Consider the following 17,208-nt stretch of genomic DNA (forward strand, 5'->3'; position numbering starts at 1 on the left):
GCATATGCTCCAAAATGCTTCCCTGCCATTTGTGAGCACTCCTTTTGTTGAGAGATGCCGTAGTTAAATGCTGCACAGGGGTTGGGCCCAGACCAGCGTGGGGAATTCAATCCTTGGTCGGTCCCCACTCAGAGGAAACCACGCTGGCGTTCAAGTATCCGAGCCCATGCCACGCAAACCCAGACGACACACAGCCAAACACCTTGCATCTGAGATCTAGGTATTATCAGACCTGCTGAGAGGAGGAAATATGTCTTCTTTAGGAAAGAGCACAACATTATCAGCGATTATTAAAAAGTCCCACAAAATAAAAAGTCACCACACACTCAAGTGTACCGATCACCCTGCAGCTGACATGGTCTAAAGTCATTTAAAACCAGGAGGTTTTTTCCCTCAGCTCTTCATGTTGCACAGAAAAAGACCTAATCTATCATCAGCTAAAGCAAAGTTATATAGTCTATAATCATCTGAATTATGGGATCACTTTATAAACTAGAAGATTTACCATGCTGACATGTTAGCCAATACTGAGCATAGAAGAACTCATCCCAAAACGTATAAGCTTGCTCCTCAGACGTAAAAATACAGCACCGCCCAGTTGCCTTGTTGTCCGGTGTGACACACTTCTCATGAGGCTCAAACAACGCCCTGCAGAGCTGACACGTCACATTTGCATCTTTTTTCCCTTTCAATGAACACTGTCAAGTTGGTTAAGCTCCAAATGCATAGAAATATTTTTTTATGATTTATACATGTGAGTGAAAGCTTTTTTTTTCTTTTTTCTCTTTTTTTGGTTTTTGGTTTTGTTTTGTCTGTTTGTTAGGTAAATGTACTAATTGGGAAGGAACTGCAAGAAACAAGAAGTAAATCGGATTGATTTTGCTTCACTCTTCAACAAGCAAATGCCATAAGAGGCGACAAGCACGCTGGATCTTGAACTAGCTTTCAGTGCTAGTAAGCCAAGGCGTCGGCTCTCAAGCTAAGGCCTTGGCTCCAGAGCCCGTACACGTGTTTCAGGGTTTTCAAGCACCCTCCTCCTCCCCTGGGCCCGTGGGATTCAGCAATGTCTACTTTGACAGAAAAGAAAACCTGAACTCGGGCAGGGCACATCACAGACAAGGCTGAGAAGTGCTGGTGTTGACACAGAGGTGGCCACTTGGGAAAGACACGTTCATCTGGACTCTGATCCTTTCAAAGGGAAAAAGAAAGGACCCCCACTCCCTTGCATGCGCGCACACACGACAGCTGCAGCTTCTTTCAGGGATAGGGGCACAAACCCCCCAACCTACAAGAGTCAGTGCTTCGCAGCAGCATGGTGACAACACTGGGGAAAGGTGCTACGCTTGTCCATGCACAGCCCCTATATATTAATCTTTACAAATACAGTCTTCGACACGAGGAACGGCAGATACTCGTCATTCAAGGAATTGCTGCAATTATTCCTGCAAAGGAAGCGTGCGTGGAACCAGGTCCCTGCCCCACAGGAGTGTGGACAGCACAAGCCCACGTGAGGATGGACTGCAGTTTGCCTTATGCTTTTGGAGACATCTCTGCTCTTCTGCCAGCCGGGAACATTTTGGCTCAACTCCAGACCCAGAAAGAGGAGACCAGGCCCCACTCCACTTGCTTTTGCATTCAAGACGGTAAGAAGGAGACCATGGGAACAGCTCTCGAAGCGTCTAGGAGAAACCTCAAGGCTGAGGCCAGAGCAGCGGTGGTTAGAGTCACCCAGCAAGGTAGGAGTCCTAGCTCGTCCTGCGAGGAAGACGTGTCCAGAGATGATTGCGGTGGCGAGGCATCTTTGTTGTGGGCATCGCTGTGGATCTGGCCCTCCTGCCGGGACTCCCAGGAGCGTGTGCCGTCCCTGCTGGCGGACACCGTCTCAGCATCCCAGATAACGGAGGTTTCTGCGTCACGGAGCTGACCTGGCCGCCCCTTTTAGAAGGCTGGAAAAACAAGCAACAGCTCTGCCGACAAGGCTTTCAAGTCTCTGGGCTTGTAGTTCTCCGTGCACTTTATTCTGAAGAGGAGAAAACAGTATTGCTAGCAGAAACAACACGCGCGTGGCACCACTGCACTCTCTCTGCCTTTCCTGGCTCACGAGTCGGTCCACCGAGCACTGCCAGGCCGGGCGCCTTACCTTCTTCTCGCAGGACCTGGGCAAGTCATTTAAGACTGAAGTGTACAGAAAGGTAGGAACACAATTATCACTCCTGGAAAAAATGATCTTTCCGTGATCAGATGAGGACAACCCTGCACGGAGACACCAACATCCCCGTCCGCTAAGAGCCACCCCTCTCTGGAGGGGGACACGGCCTCTGTTTCCACGGTCTGGGCGATGTGCCACCAGCTGGAAGCAAAGCTGATGATCGGCTCCCTTTGGAGAAGGGTTTCTGGCAATGGAGACCCCTGGGGCAGTGCAAGTTGGGAAAGCCTTGGGGCATGCAGGTTGGCTTCTGAATCTTTCAGCTACGTTCCCAAATGACCTGTGTCTCGGATTTTTAACAGAAATGTTTCCACTGAAGTAAACCGAGTCTCCCAGGGCTGAGATGGAGACCAATGACTTCAGGGGAAACCGAGAAAGGCCGTCCCTGACTGCTTTGGGAAAATCCCCTTGGAGAAAGCAGACCGAAAAGGCTAGAGCAGTACTGATGGGGTTAAATTCACCTCCCGCTACTCCCAGCCCTTCTCACACAGCACGCACCTCTCCTTCTCCATCCTGGGGTGGGGAGACAATACCGATTTAAGGGGAGGCGCCAGCCAATCCCTGGGCTCGACTTCTCCCCGGCTCCCAAACTGCCTTTTGAGCCCGGCATCCCCTTGCCGGGGACCAGACTGAACTGCAAATAGGGTGTCGCGTCTGGGACAGCCTCCCTCCAGGGCTCAGGCAGAGCCCAATGCAGCACATGCAGAAGGCGAGTTCCCCTTCACCGGCCTCTTGCAGAAGAAGACCCCTTTTGCAGCTGAAGCAGGAACATGGTGGCACCGCTGGGAGGGAGGGGATGGTGGGAGCACGAAACAAAGATGATGCTGACCGTGGTCCCTGCCTTTGGGGTGAGAAGGGAAGGGAAACAAGTGGAGGCGCCCAAAGTGAAACCCCAGCATGGCCATGTTGAACCAGAGACGGCAGGAAGACCTCTGTGCCCAGGCACAGGTCCTCAGGGGGAGACGCAGTGGGCCCCGCTCAGATGCAGAGGAGAGCAGCAAAGAGCCGTATGCAGCAGGGGGATGTTGGAGGCCTTCTGGAGGGGTGAACCCCAAGGGTCGGGGTGGAGGTAATGGTGACAGGGATGAGGACAGAGCCCTGTCAGGCCCCCCAGAGCTGGGCACGGGGAAGGAGCTGACATACGAGGCAGCTCTGGAAGAGCTGAGAGAAACGGAGACGTGCTCGGCCGTGTCTGCACGGGCAGTGCCCAGGACCCTGCTCCACTCAACCCCCGCCTGGGTCCCTCCCCTGGTGCTGCTGCGCTTGGACACCCGCGGGCAGGCGGGCACAGGCGCTTCCCTGCCAGGACCCAAATCCTGCTGCAAGCTGAGCGCTGATGGGGGATGAAGAGAAAGTGCAGATGGAGGTGAGGTGTGCAGGACAGGGCCAAGAGCAGTAGGAGCTGCATTTTGACTTAGCGGCCAGCACATGCCTCGGCCAGGACAGCCCCAGGCTTGGTCGGAGCAGGCGCCTGCTCTGGCTCCCAGCAGCTCTATCACCGGCACTGGCGGATGGCTCTCATAGCGGCAGGTGGGACTAGTCCCCAGGTGCCTGGGCAGTGCCCCTGGGCCGCGGGCGCTGTGCTCTCGTGGGCACAGAGCTGCTGGCCTGTCCCAGAGAGCTGGAGGAGCAGGAGGGGGCGAGCAGCGCAGGGGAGGACATTCCTGATGAGGAGCAGACACCGACTCCTTTGGCTCAGGCAGGAGCCAAGCTGTGCAGCAGCCCAGAGCCCAGGCTGAGGGAGGGAGGGAGGGAGGGCAAGAGAGGCTTTTTCCTCACTTTGCATCCAGCCGCGGCACTGCGACACTGCCCACTGCACCACACAGCACCGCAGCAGTCGCCTCGGCCTCAGCTTGGACCCCCGGGGCCCCTGGTTAAGGTGAACTTGTGGCCAGATCTGGACCCCGAGAACTGGGTGGGGATCCCTGAGCATCTCTTCGCTTCACAAGTAAGCATCTGAGGGACAGAGCCAGGTTTCTGCTGGTCCCAGGACAGACACTTGCTGCTGGGGATGGCTCCAGTGCTCAGGCCGCAGGACAGAGTGACAGCCCCTCCTGGGGACACTGGAGACACAGAGGGCTTCGTGATCACCACGGGCTGAGACCAGACCCCTGAAGGCAACATTATAGACACACACGTCCGCACGCTGACTCCGGAGAAGCCTTCTCACCTCACATTTAAAATGCTTTCTTCCACGTTATCACATGACCCAGTCACCACAGGAAGAGCAGAGCCGGGGAGAGTCTAGCCCAATAGGAGTGGATGGGAAATCTCCCGGGGACTTCATTGGAGCCAAATGTGGCCCTAACTGTGCAAGGACTGAGAAATCCTAGAAACCACCAGACCGGGGGACTGCAAGAGCAAGCAATGGAGACACAAGACATCACCCTGGTGGGCACGCGGCACGGGCACAGACTGAACTCAAGCAGAGCACAGGCGGAGGAAGGGCAGAGCAAGTTTTTGGTCAAGTCCTGCATCTCAGGTTCGCGCTGTGCTGCTGTACATCACTGCCTTGGGCAGCACAGTACCAATCAGCCTCATCCTCCACCTGGACATTGGTGATGGTTAAGTAGCCAGAGTAAGGTCCGCGCAGCCTGTTCACCGCTGCTTCCCCAGGGGTGGGAAGGACAACTGAGGCTGTGAAAGGAGTTGAGCTTCCATCTGCAGGTACTTAGCTCCTTGCCCGAGTCGGGGGCAGTTGGGGGCAGCGCGGATCGACCCCCCACCCCGCACTGGGCAGCACCCACTGAGTACAGGCTTTTTTTTCAAAGAGCTGGGAGCTGGGGCGGGTGAGCATCTATTGCCAGGGCTGGGAGAGCAGGCGGGGGATGGGGCCTATGTGACTTGGCGATTTGGCTCTTTTGGCAGCAGCCGAATCGATTCGGGACGGTGATTCGAATCACTCTATCGAATCACCGCCCCCCGAATTGGCCCAGTCTGAATCCGAAGCGAACACTAGCAGCTTCGCACAGGCCTTGTGTCAATCAGGAATTATGTACCTTAAAGAATGCAGGTTGAACAGCACAGGGAGTGGTGCCCTCTCGTGTTTAAAATGTTTAACATTACACTTAAAGGTTGGTTTAAAAACCTGGAGACCCATCTGAGAGCAGGGCCCTGTGGTGCTGACTGAAATGAGATCGAGAAATATTCAGTCTGGATAGATATCATTACAATCAGTCTATCAATGGACAAAAGACTCAGTTTATCAAAGGACAAAAAAGGTGACAAAGGAAAAGGACTAGGCTGAGCCTAGAACAGTTCAGGTTTTCATTCTGTATTGCAGCTGTGGAGCTGGCCAGCACTTGCACATGCATGCTCCACTGCATGCTAGCCCTCTTAATGTGCACCCGAGCACGGATCTGATTTAAAGGTCTCCCTTGACTGCACTGGGCTTTTAATCCAGCCCTTAGTGAGATAAGAATTGGGCTCAGCATCCCTTTCCTGAAGGTTATGAGCAGTCTGAAGAATGGGCCTCAGGAAATCTCAAAGCGAATGTGTTCTCTGTAAGCAAGGGTTGTCTACATATCCAGTTGTACTGGTTCAGCTAAAACAGATTGATCTGGGGCATCCCTGCCTTGCCCCTGCACTGTGTCTGCACCCTCAAACACATCCCTCCCTCCCACTCGCTTCAGCACATCTCATGCCACATCCCAAAATGCCAGGGCAGGGGCTTGAAAGGGAACACCAAATGTCAGGAGACTGGCCATAAATTCCCATCTTGACAACATCATTTCACTCTCCAGTGGTTAAGCTGTGTCACTAGACAGACATGTGCTCCTTTCAGGTTAGAGTCCTTTGAAGGAGCGGTGCTCAGGAGATACTAGGGGAGCGTTTCTGGGGACATGCACTAAAGCTGGGGCCTAGAAATATACTGTGAATAGACCTTCCTGCAGCAGTCTGGATCTCCACCAAATCAAATCAAGGACTGAAGCTTTGCACAGTCCTACTTCTCAGCCTTGCAGACGGGCGACGGTTACATCTCTTCCCCCGGTGCAGTGGGGAGTGTGGAGGTCTCTGTCCATCCCACAAATAATATTGGCATCCCCTGCACCCCACTGATCCCTCTCCACCTTCTGATGCTGCCTCAGTTTCCATGTCCAGCCACTGGGGGAACTTAAACGAAAAAAGGTTGAAAACCCCTGGAGGAGTAGGTTGCAGTACCAGGAAAGCATGAGCAGATCCTCCTGCCTTGATATCCGCCTAGGCCCCTCATAGGTGGAGCAAGTGCTGGACCTGACTGCTTACAGACTCCTTTTCCAGGTCCATGCACACAGTGATGTGCAAAGCTTCAGGACACAACAAGGGCAGTATTTTATGTTCCCTCTCAGCTGTCGCTGTGAAGAGCAACAGCATCACCTTGCCTGTTAGCTGAGAACCAGAAAGTTTCCTTTCTGCACTCAATTGCCTCTCAGACTCATCTGCTAGGATGAGATCAGCCCAGGCAGGCGGGTCACAAAGCCTCGACTTGGACGTTGCACCAGCTAACTCCAGGGGCTGCACCAGAAACCTCACAGACAGCAGTGTCATCACATCTGCAGCACAAGGGAGAAGAGCTTAGGTGTGATCATGGCAAAGCTCTGTCCCCGTGGGGTTGTTACAGCACACTAAAGCTTCCTAACAAGCAACCTCACACAGCACTCTGCAGGCAGCAGCTTCTTGGACCTTAGCCTCACAATGCCTGCAATCCTTTAATCCAATGGGCAATGGGATAATTTCTGCTGAAGGATCTGGCTCTGGCCCTGGAATAAAAGAATGAGGGTTCTTCTAGGGAAACAGGGCCTGAGCCCAGGGCAGAGCATGTGGGTCCTAAAGGGGACTGATGTGCCTCACTCCTTTTTACGGACAGAGAATACTGTTCTCCATCAGCTCCAAACTCAAAGTGACGGGGAACCATGAAATCACAGCATGTCCAAGCACCACCCATGAGCCCAAGTGGAGACCAACACAACGAGTCAAAGACACACCTGGATATGCACTTAAATAAATTTTTATTATTTATTAATTAAACTTAATTCTCTTAATTACAGAACTACAGCATTATGGAGGATGGCCCAGGGCATGGAGGCGGAGGGCAGACCCGCCACAGCAGGAGAAGTTCAAGTGGCTACATGGGCCATTCCTGGAGGACGAGCACAAGACAGCGAATGTCCTGGTTTCTTGCCACAAGCAGCGGTGCTGTGGGAATACTGCATTGCCCCATTTCAGAGACGCAGCAGAGGCAGCGAATGTCCCGGTGTCTCACCACAAATACAGGATCGCCTCATTTCAGAGAAAGCCGCAGCAGTGCTGGAGACCCACTGGATCCCCCTGTTTCAGGGAAGGAGCAGCAGCGCTGTGGAGACACTGGATCTCCCTGTTCCTGAGGACAAGCAGCGGTGCTGTGGAGTCACTGATCTCCTGGAGGAGGAAGAGGAGGAGATGACATGGGATCCCCGGACTTGTCCTCCTCCCCTATGCTGCCAACACCTCTGTTCGGTTGCTGCAGAGTCAAGATGGAAGAATCCTTCTGGGACAGCCGCAGTGATGGCCTCCCACGATGCATTCTGCCTGCCACCATTTGCAACAGCTTCCACTTCTGTTTTGCCTCCAACAGCCTCTTGCCATGAGCGGACAAGCTCCTGACGGCCACCACGCCCCAGCAGTGGGAGCACCCCATGTCTGGGAGCAGCTTCCCACTCGGGTCACTAGCCAGAGCTTCAGCTGGCCCTATTTATAGAGGAGCTGCTGACTGCAGCCGACCAATCACATAGGCTCTATCCATATATGGCCATCAAACTGTCCTATAGCCATCCAAACGTCCATATATGGCCATCAGTATGGTGACCATGGATTGTTCACATTTGGACAACTCCTCCCCAATTAATGCAGGTGAGAAAATGGGGAAAGCCCAGGTGAATCCCACACCCGTCTTTCACCCTTGCAAAATCAGGACTCTGGCTGCAACCAACACTTGTAATCATAAATGTCCTTGTCTTTGGCTTTCTCCTCTTTGGGGTTTCCTGCTGTGCTCCAGACACGTGGGGCACAGCCCCCACTCCTCATTGGCAGCGCGGTTCTGCCACAATCACAGGCCTCCAGGAGCTGGGGCTTGAAAGGAAACACCCACTCCCAGGAGAGTCACGCTAAAATCCCACTTGGCCGTATTCATTTCATCCTCCCCCTCAGCTTGTGGGGACATCCCTTCCCTCTGGGATCACGCCTGGGCCCACGAGCTCTTCTTTCCCTAAACCCCCTCCTCTCTGGGCACAAACCGACTTGGGACTGAGCACGAAGCTCCAACTCTTTGGTCTCTCTCAAGTCAAGGGGAGAGCTGGCATTGAGCCATCACTGCCTCCCTCCTCTTCCTGCCCCTATATGTCAGTGACATGTGAGCTTTTTTACTGAGACTTATACTTGAATGTAGTTACGAGAGTCCTGAGGAAATCAGTCCGTCCATCAGTCCTTAGTGAGACATCTCACAAGTTCGTCTATTATGAGATCACCCTGGCAGTTTCCTCACAAAGCCTACTCTGACATCAGACCCCTAAGTCAAGACACAGGGCCAGTGACTTCATAGACACTTGGGTCTTCGGGCCAGCTGAGTACAACAGAGGAGCTCACTTATGTACGTCACAAAGCATCCCAGCTCAGTAAAGCAACCTCACACAGCCCTCTGCAGTGACCTCCCTCAAGGGCTTTTCCCTCACAACCCCTCTTAGCATTTGTTCTTCCAAGAGACACTTGGCCAACTTCTCAAGTCAGATTTGGGAATCAGGCTGAGCCTGAGAAGAGCACAACATGGCATGTCTAGGGAGACAGGGACAAGCAGAGGGTAGTAGTGTGGATTTGCTAAGGTGGGGTTGGCGGCTGCCACGTTGTGGCAGGGGGACGTCCTGTGCTTCCGGTAAGGACAGACCTCGGCGTGAGATAGGGGTAAAGGGAGAGCTCAGATGCAAGCAAGAGATGAGCGCGTAGGTGAACCACACTTGGTGACAACAGGGAACGTCATTTCGGTTTTTTTGTGACGGGGATCATTTAAGTGGCAGCAGGCTTCTTGCCCGTGAGAAGTCAGCACTGACCATGGCCACAGAAAGCGTGTGGATTTGCTGAAATCAGAATGGAGAGGAGTGATGACTGAACAGAAGAGGACATCTCAGGGGATCCACTGACTCCCCCACTTCTCCGATTCAGGAGGCTGAATGCAGTGCTCCTCCAGTGAAAGGAGGGGATCTGATATTTCTCCAGAGCACCAGATCCACTGTCTCCACTGCTCCCATGTCCTAGTCCCAGGCATCCACATGGCTTTTGGCCATCTTTGGCCATATAAGAAAACACATATACGTGGCCAAACATGGCCATAAAAACCACTCAGGAGTCCCGTGCCCATGTAAGGGCAATGCCCACAGTCATAATAGCTGTGTGTTCCCTATATGGGTGCTTGGACTGGATGGGGACCCTTCTGATGGCCATATATGGACAAGCCAAGTCTGGTTGGCCCCCGGTGAGTGATGACATGGGACCGGGCTAGCCAGCAGCTCCCTTATAAAAGGGCCCAAGCGCTGAGCCCCTCTCTGAAGCCAAGCACTTCCCATCACAGCGAGAAGCTCCTCGACAGTAGAGTTGTCATGAGAGAAACCACATGCAAATGGCTCGGGGGAAACGAGGCAGAAGGACTGGTGCAGAGAGGGGCCGCCACAGCTGTGGAGGGCAGAGCATAGGCTTGGAGAGAAGAAATGGCGAAGAAGGATCTGGCTGGAGAAGAGGCCAAGGCAGGCACTCCTAAAGGAGGAGGTGGTGGAAGAGAGGCCGGACCACTGTGTTTGGGACATAGATGAGGGGGCCTGTGGAGACAACGAAGCTCCTGCTTGGGCAGAAGCTGAATATCCTAATGAGGCACACCCCCGAATAATGACCTGGAGGTTACTGCAGCTATGAGAGTCTATCAGATGGACTGTGTGTGCTGCGGGAGGAGAAGGGGAGGAGACATTGCCTTTACACTCAGGGTCCATGGAAAATAGGAAAACGCTAGAAAGAAAGAAGCCTCTGCATGCTCAGGGCAGGGAGCCAAACGGCGATACATCCTGCTGAGACAGGGCAATCAGGAACGGACCGAAGAGCTTGGAAAAGTCCCTGGCACTAAATCTAACAGCAGAAACCCTCTTCCTGCTACCACGCAGCCACAAGAAGAATGGCTTAAGACCAAGGCAGCACACCCAGGCTGCGTTTCCCGAGGCAAAGTGGTCTTTGGTGGAAACTCAGAGTCTCCTAGACCTCCAAAGAAAAGATCAGATCCTTCTTGCAAATGTGTTCCCTGTCTGATCCTGCCAGCAGCTCCTGGTCCTTTCTGACCGATATCCCCAGAGCCTTTTCGTTTCATTAAATAAAGAGCATTTTCTCAGGATTGTGATCTTCTCCTTATCTTGTGTGATCAGTCCTTGTTTTAATAAGAGAAATACAAATCAATAGATGAACTGTTCAGTTCCACTGTTTGGAGCAAGTCTAGATAAGAGAGTGTCCTCCCGTGTGTCAGGCACAACTCGTGACATGGGTGCTTGTGCAATCGTGTCTGTCTTGTGGCACGGGGTGGGGGGACTACTGCAGTCCTGGCTGCTAACCTACTGCCTTACCAGTTACCAATCAATCATGATTCACTCAGGGACCAGCTCAATACACAGGACCTGGCTACTAGTAGCTACTAGATAATTAGTCAGTTAGCAACCATTAACACCTACAAACCCGCAGACTAAGGAGAGGGAATAATCAATACAATCAACTGCCCCTAGACTGAGACAGTCAGTCCCACAAGCACCCACGGCATGAGTTTTGCCTGTCCGCAGCTGGGGGTGCAGGGTCCCAGAAGCCCCTGCCCCTACCTCCTCCACAGCTGGCAGACGTTGTGGCCGCAGCAGGGGCTCGCAGGCCTGCAGCTATCGCCCTGCTGCGCCTTCACACACACACTGTCACCCATGGCATGAGTTTGGCTTGTCTGCAGCTCGAGGTGCAGTTCCCCCAAACCCCCACACCGATCTTCTTGAAACTTGGCAGGCTTTGTGGCCTCCCCAGGGGCCACCACCCCTGCACTTTTCACTGCCCTGTGGTGCAACACGTGCACATGACAGGAGTTTGCTTTCATGAATTTGGGGTGCAGTTCCCCTCAAACCCCTGCACCTACCTCCTTGAAACGTAGCAGGCTTTATGGTCCTAGCAGAGGCTACTGTCCCTGCACATTACATCCAAATCAGACAAAAAACAACAGCGTTATAGATATTTCATTGATTCCCCATGATACCCTATGGCCGGATCTCCAAAGCTTTTCCGAAGCGCTTTGGAAAGCCTAACAAAGCCAGCGCTTCGATCCGGACATGCTGCTTCGGATGCCGAAGCGTCCAAAGCTTCTCCAGATCTGAAGCATGGTCCGAAGCCTCACACAGCCCTAAGCCAACTTGTAACACAAGTGTCCCACTTGGAGGCAAGGCCCTACGAGGAGAGCTGGAGACTGAATCTCGTCGGCCGGCACCAGAGCAGTCTGAGAGGTGATCTTGTGGCTGCCTATCATTTCATCAGGGAAGCACAGCAGGGACTAGGAGATGCTCTATTCACTAGGGCACCCCCTTCAGTAACTAGGAACAACGGCCACAAATCGATGGAGAGCAGGTTTAGGTTGGACATTAGAAAGAGCTTCTTCATGGTGAGGGTTGCCAGAATCTGGAAAGGGCTCCCAAGGGAGGTGATGCTCTCCCCTACCCTGGGGGGCTTCAAGCGGAGACAGGACCAGACTGGATATGTGCAGTGAAATCCTCTGCAAGGCCCTGGCGATCCCTCCACTCCTGTGACATGATTTCGTCTGCTCCAGTGTATTCCAGGCTCAGCCCATACCTGAAAGGTCTTCCCTTGGCAATAAAATCCTCAGTAAGGGCCTGGCGGTGGTTTTTAGAAGCCATTTACCATGTTGCACATAAGAGAGGATGTTCCCGGCAGGATCCCAGGTACCATCCCTGTCCCACATGACGTGATGTCCAGGAATCAGAGGGATCTTCAGGCCCCAAGGCTGCAGCAAGAATGATTATAACAAACCTGGCGGCTGCCCTGTCCGCATCACAAAGAGGACTTCCAGCCCCAGCCCCTTTCCCTCAGGGCACCTGGAAAGAGCTCCACATTTAAGGCCTGTGCAGGGGCATGTTTAACTCCATGGCTGTCTCTGGAGCAGCCAGCAGGGCCCTTTCTCACCATAAGAGTCACTTTACCGCCTCCAGAAATCTTCTTGTGGCAGATCGAGTGACTTCAGCCACAATCCTGGAACAGACACCCCCAAAACAGACTGAGTAGCATCCTCCCTTCTCTGTGCTCTCCCCCCATGATGACCACCCAGCTGAGCAGCACATCACCCCCATGCCTACAGCAATGCCCAGGGGGGGTTTATTTAACAGACAGCAGCTGCACTCTGGGCAGAGAAGAAATCTGTCTGACGCCAGTGATATCTACTGGCCTCGGTTGGGTGTAAATGGTGTGTTGACCCCGTAGCTTTCTCAGACCATGGACTGGGGAGGACAAGGAAACATGGGACTGGAAGGGACCTCGTTGTTCTTGGCCATATCCTTGCCAGTGCAGGCAATCCCACTATATGATCCCAGGCTCAAATCCGTCAATCTGTATTTTAAAACTACTTTTCCCTCCCACGGGGAACCTGCTCCAGAGCCTCCTGCTCTGATGGTTACAATCCTTCTGAGCTTCAGCCTATTTGTATGTGTGACCCCTATTTCCCCACTTCTCCTGGGGCTGGCATTGTCTTGTCTCTTGTGTGGCTCTTCTCCCTCTCAGCAGTATTTCCAGAGAGCGGTCAGCTCCCTTCTCAGCCTGCCTCTCACTAGGATGAACAAGCCGCTTCATCCCAGGAAGTCTCTGCTGCTCTTGTTCCACTTCTGGCACGTGGGGGCTCCAATCGCACACGGCCGACTTTCTTCCACAAACAGATGTCTTACATCTGCCTGCACTGCTGCCTCTGCTTTTGTGCGCCTGCTTTTCAGCTGTACATTCCCAATGCTGGGGACTCAGGCCTATGCTGTGTGTGAAGGGGAGCTATCACATCACTTGCATGTATATGTAGCATGTACATACAGCAGGTACATCGAGCTAGCACATCACTTGCAGGCAATGGGGGTTTTCCAAGAGACTGGAGGCAAAGCGGAGAGGAGATTGCTCACAGACACCAGCTCTGATCTCTCCCTCAGCTACTGAGGAGGTTGCGTGGAGCCACAGCCCCCAGAAGACCGGGGTGGCAGAGCCACGCTGACAGCCCGCTCTGCCTCTCCCCCCAGTCCCTGCATCGGGCAGAGCTGGAGGTCGCTGCATCCCACAATTGCATCCTGGTCCAGAAAGCAAGTCACTGCAGGGAGACTGAGCGACTTCAAACTCTCCAGCTGGGAGGCACAACAGGGCTCATACCTCTGTTCACTTCAGAAACACCCTGGTTTTGAAGGCCTTCAGTGTACACATGTACGGGGAAATGCTTCAAATGCTACATCTGCCTGCACCCACAATGTGATGGCTGGAGAGCACTATCTATAAGACAAAGCCAGGACAGCAAGAAACTCTTCATGAACGACAGCCAGCATTGACTTTGGCAGCACAGGACATCTCTGTCTGAACTACCAGTCCCTTCCATTTTACATCACCTGGGGTGGAAGCATGACGGATGAGCAATGATCCTCCTTATACCCAGTAGTCTCACGCTGGGATCTTTTTGTGCTCACTGATGGGTCCCTGAGTTCCAGCTCTTGGCACGCAAGCAGAGCTTACATTTTACATCAAGGGAACACATGTCTCTGGGAAGAAGAGCAAAGAAGGTTTTGGCAAGGTTTGGTCCAAGCAGAGATGACTCTTGAATCTGAGCTGTGTCTCTCTGTATCACAAACCCATCTGTGGCTTGTTGATAAAAGTATTCCTGATCCTGCTCACTGGCTGCTGCAGCCAGTCCCTCCCGCTCTGACTCCTAAATATGCACAAACAATTCAAGAAGTCTGTAAAAGCAGGAGAAGCTCATGTATCAGTGACATAGGCCGTGCAAACACCAGCCAGGTAGCTAGAGACATACTAGATCTGTAGTACATCTTCTGTGGAAGGTGGTGATTCGCAACCAGGTGCACAGACAGGCTCTGAAGCGTGCCCTCAGGGCACCTGGAAAGAGCTGCATATTTAATGGCTATGGAGAGGGAGGTTTAACTCTGCTGGTGTCAGTGAGGCAACCAGCAGGACCCTTTCCCATCGTCATAGGTGGTGGAAGGCCGGGGCTAACATAGCTTAGGTCTCACAAACATGGCTCCAGCTGTGCCACCGCCACGTCCCACCACCACAGCACTGAGCCCAGTGGCATTGGCCTTTCACTTGCATGGCTCGCCTCCCTCTCAGATGGCTTTACAGAGAGCAGTCAGCTCCCTTCTCAGCCTGCCTCTCACTAGGATGAACAAGCCAGTACCTTCACTCTCTTCCGTTCAGCAAGCTCCACATTTCCCTGATCAGCCCAGGAAGTCTTGTCTGGACTCGTTCCACTTCTGGCACACGGGGGGCTCCAGTCGCACACGGCTGCCATCCTTCCAGAAGTGGATGCCTCCTGTCCCCTGGTCTCCTAGATCTGGCAATGGGGGTTTCCCAAGACAGTGGAGGCAAAGCGGATAGGAGACTGCTCACAGACATCAGCTCTATGATCCCCCTCAGCCACTGAGGAGGCCGCACAGAGCCACTGTCCCCAGGACACCAGCGGTGGCAGAGCCACAACGACAGGCCACTCTGCTTCTCCCCCATTCCCTGCATTGGACAGAGCTGGAGGTCGCTCCATCCCACGGCTGCATCCCAGTGCAGACAGCAAGCCACTGCAGGGCACCTGAGACATTTTAAAGCACAGCAGGGGCTCTGCCTCTGTTCCCAGCAGAAACACCCCATTTTTGAGAGTATTTTAGAGTGCAGCTACACAGTGAAATGCTTCAAATATTACATCTACCTTCACCCCTATGTGATGGATAGAGAGCACCATAGATAAAAGCCAGTGCCAGGCCTGCAGGTAAGTCTTCTTTAGTGACAGTCAGCATTGACTTCAGCAGCACGGGACATCTCTGCCCAAACCACCAGTCCCTTCAGCGGTACCTCACCTAGTGTGGAAGCAAGATGGATGAGCAATGACCTTCTTTATACCCAGTAGTCTCGTGCTGGGATCTTTTTGTGCTCCCTGATGGGTCTCTGAGTTCCAGCTCTTGGCACACAAGCAGATCTTAACTTTTGCATCAAGGGAACTCATGTCTCAGGGAAGAAGAGTGGAGAAGGTTTTGGCAAGGTTTGGTCCAAGCAGAGATGACTCTTGAATCTGAGCTGTGTCTCTCTGTAACACAAACCCATCTGTGGCTTGTTGATACAAGTATTCCTGAGCCTCCAGATTTCTGCAGGCAAGTTGGCAGAGGACACCTCTCCGTAAGGCCCTGATAGACATCTTGGGAGACTCAAAACTAATAAGCAGCTCTGCCCACACGTAGGGAGTGCAACAGCAGACGTGGACATGATGGGCCCTGGGCGGGGTGAGAAGCTGTATGCCAGGATCCAGATACAGCTCCTTTGTGGACACTCGCAGCTCTGCCTGGAGTCCAGCTCTGATGTGAGCACAGCCGCAGGGAGGGCAGGGGAGGGGTTTCTCACAGTGGCACTGTGAAACCCAAAATTGCCACTAATGCTATCATCTACACCACACCAGTAAGTGGCCTCATCGTCTGCTTGGGCGTTGGTGATGGTTAGATAGCGAATAGCACCGGAGCTGGAGCCAGTGAATCGATCTGAGGCTCCATCCCCTTTGCTGTCTGAACCGTAGCATAGAAATCGTGGGGCCTGGTCAGGTCTCTGTTGGTACAACCAACACTGTAACTCCTGTACTGACTGCTCAGCGTGCAGGGGAGTTTAAAGGTGTTTCCCAGGGACACAGACTCTGAGGGCGCCTGTGTCAGGGTGGGCTGCGAGAAGGAACCTGGAAGGAAGATAGCCATTAATCTATTATCATAATTACACCTCTATTATGCAGCACATTACAATAGGATAAAGGCATGAAACAATGAAAATTAATTAAGCAAAGCAATGCAGACATGTGCAGAAGTGTTTTATGGATTACCCAAGCAGTACATGAGCAGCACAAGGAGGAGCGGGGCCCAGGCCATGGCAGGAATCCAGACTAGCTCGGCTTCCCCAGCCAAGCGGGTTTGTGGCTGGGACCCTCTTCTCATCTGTTCAATCCCCACCGCTGAGATCAGCCCCTTAGTGCAAATCTGCCCCTGCTCACTGGCTGCTGCTGCCAGTCCTTCCCTGCTCTTACTCCTAAAACTACCACCAATGCCTCCATGTTACTGTGAAAATAGGAAAAAACTCTGGTATTATGACAGTGTAGGACACAGAATGCAAGAGCTGGTTAGCCAGATGCATACATTATCCAGAGGCTATCCTCTCCCCAAAGACTACCCATAGAGTAAGATCTACCTGCTTCTTTCCTGCACCTTTGCACTGAATTCAAGCATAGCCTCCCAAAACCTTGGCCAACCAAAGCCCATCTTCCATCAGGACAAGCTCTGACAGAGGTATGTTGCACAGGTGTACAGCTCAGGGCACCACTGCATGTTTTGACTGTTTTTTTCTTGGCTTAGAAACAATTTGCCATTCCAGTGCCATGCAGCACCCCACGCCCACCCATTTTACCTCCCTTTAAACCAGCTGTGGGCAGAGAAGTGGTTCAGAGAGGGAGTCAGAACAGAAGCATGTCCGATCTGACATGAAACTTCATGCCTCCCCACAGATCTGTTGCTCTGATGTTATGTTCTCATCAATGGGCTCCAGGGATTTGCTTATAGAAAGCTCTCACTCTGCAGAGAAGGGTACATGCATCTGTGGGGATCTGAATGGAGGCAAGATCCCAGCCCTGCACCGTCCTGTGGAGCACGGGAGGATTTTTCCTCTTTATGTAAGTTGCCTGAAGTCTTTTTTGAGAGAGGCGCCATTTA

The sequence above is a fragment of the Alligator mississippiensis genome, chromosome 16 (assembly GCF_030867095.1).
Source record: "Alligator mississippiensis isolate rAllMis1 chromosome 16, rAllMis1, whole genome shotgun sequence".
Lineage (NCBI taxonomy): Eukaryota > Metazoa > Chordata > Crocodylia > Alligatoridae > Alligator > Alligator mississippiensis.